The sequence below is a fragment of the Somniosus microcephalus genome, unplaced genomic scaffold (assembly GCF_052327205.1).
Source record: "Somniosus microcephalus isolate GS21.2 unplaced genomic scaffold, FLI_Smic_1.0 unresolved_chr4, whole genome shotgun sequence".
Lineage (NCBI taxonomy): Eukaryota > Metazoa > Chordata > Chondrichthyes > Squaliformes > Somniosidae > Somniosus > Somniosus microcephalus.
Genome location: NW_028225182.1, coordinates 9557764 through 9559956, shown reverse-complemented (window position 1 = coordinate 9559956; position 2193 = coordinate 9557764). Strand labels below are relative to the sequence as shown.

Here is a 2193-nt window from a genome sequence, read left to right as displayed (position 1 = left end):
TGGGCTGGCAATATCAGCAATCTTTATAACCCAGTATATCTAGCTCTGTGCTGATAGTTTTGGGACAGGCTCCAGTTCTTCATCAATGATGACAGGTTCTGGTCTCGGAAACATCTGCTTGTCAATATCTCTTGCCTATTTCCCGGTGTTTCCCCATTCTGTCTGTCTCTCTGGCTCTGTTTCTTCTGTGTGTGGCCACCTGCAGGGTGATTTTGAACGAATAACTGTGTTTGTGAATATTAAAATTCAATACATGAGGGCATCAGGCGCTTCTCTCCCTGACACTGGGGAAACAGTGAGACAGACTTTAGAGCAAGGATCTGGTTATTGTGAAACAGCAAAGAAAATATGAACTCCGGGATTATCCAAAAAAATGATGACCTCGACGTGATTTGAACACGCAGCCTTCTGATCTGGAGTTAGACGTGCTACCTTTGCGCCACAAGGTCGATAGAGCAAACAGGGATGTTTGTATATTTACACGTTCCACAAACACTGTTTCATTTCTTCTGCCTTGGAGTAATTAAAGGGCTTTAAAATCCCCGTCCACTGGAGTCCCCCGGGTGTCAGACAGCATCAGAAGCAGCGCTCACCTGTCACTCACCGTCTCAAGCCCGCTTTCACCACCTGCTGCCGGCGGAATGCAGCAAATCCAATTACACACACCGAGCCCCCACAATCATCACATCACAGGGAAATAAACTGGGAAACTGCTCCAATACACAACTGGTCGAGCAGCTTCTGAAAAACAATTAAACTTGTGGCGGAAAACAATATTCGGAACTGCAAACAAGGCCGTGTAAAAATATAAACTGTGTGTGTGAGCCGAGGCCCTAAGCTCTGGAATTCCCTCCCTAAACATCTCCACCTCTCTTTCCTCCTTTAAGAAGCTCCTTAAAATCCACCACTTTGACCAAGCTTTTGGTCACCTGTCCTAATATCTCCTTATGTGGCTCGGTGTCAAATTCTGTCTGGTAATCGCTCCTGTGAAGCGCCTTTGGACGTTATACTACTTTAAAGGTGCTACATAAATGCAGGTTGTTGTTGTTGTTATGTATGTGTGTGCTGTTTATATATAAAATGGGTGTTTATAGAATGAGTACGATGCTGTGCACGTGTGTCAGTTGTAAATAGTGGTGAACGGTTATTTTTCAGACTGGAGGGAAGTATACAGCGCTGTTCCCCAGGGATCGGTATTAGGACCAATGCTCTTTCTCATATACATTAATTACCTGGACTTGGGTATACTGGGCATAATATCAAAGTCTGCAGATGACAGGAAACTCAGAACTATAGTAAAAAATGAGATGCAAAGTAACAGACTTCATGAGGACATCTACAGAGTTGTGAAATGGGCAGAGACACAGCAGATGTAATTTAACGCAGAGAAGTGTGAAGTGATCCATTTTGGTGGGATGATTGAACTGAGGCAATATAAACTAAATGATACAATTTTAAATCTGGTGATGGAACAGAGAGACTTGGGGGTGTAATTATCTATCTCTGAAGGTGGCGGGACAAGCTAAGAAGGCTGTTAAAAAGCACACGAGATCATTGGGTTTATTAATAGAGCCATAGAGTACAAAAGCAAGGAAGTAATACTGAGCCTTTATACATCATTGGTTAGGCCTCAGCTGGAGTAATCTGGGCAAAATATTTCAGGAAGGATGTGAAGGCAGAAAAGATTTACAAGCTTGTTTCGGGGGATGGCGGACTTCAGTTAGGTGTATAGATTGAGACGTTTTCGTTGTTCTCCTCAGAGTAGAGAAGATTGCAATGAGATTTGATAGAGGTGTTCAAAATCAGGAGCGGTCTAGCATGGGCAAGGAGTCCTCCTGCTAATTACCATGTACCGCCCTCCCTCAGCTCAAGAATCAGTACTCCTCCATGTTGAACATAGATACATAGAAGATAGGAGCAGGAGTAGGCCATTCGGCCCCTCGAGCCCGCTCCGCCATTTAATGAGATCATGGCTGATCATCCAAATTCAGCTTTATCCCCATATCACTTGATCCCTTTAGCTTCAAGAAATATATCCAAATCCTTCTTGAATATATTTAATGAATTGGCCTCAACTTCCCTGTGTGGCAGAGAATTCCACAGGTTCACCACTCTGGGTGAAGAAATTCCTCCTCATCTCAGTCGTAAATGGCTGAACCCTTATCCTTAGACTGTGACTCCTCCGCCATCGGG

General features: G+C 43.9%; 1 non-coding gene across 1 annotated transcript; it reads right to left on the bottom strand.

The window, feature by feature from the left end:
* Nucleotides 1-377: 377 nt before the first annotated feature.
* trnaw-cca (transfer RNA tryptophan (anticodon CCA)) lies at nt 378-449 on the bottom strand. Its single transcript has one exon. It is a non-coding gene; the product is annotated as a tRNA-Trp (tRNA).
* Nucleotides 450-2193: the final 1744 nt, after the last annotated feature.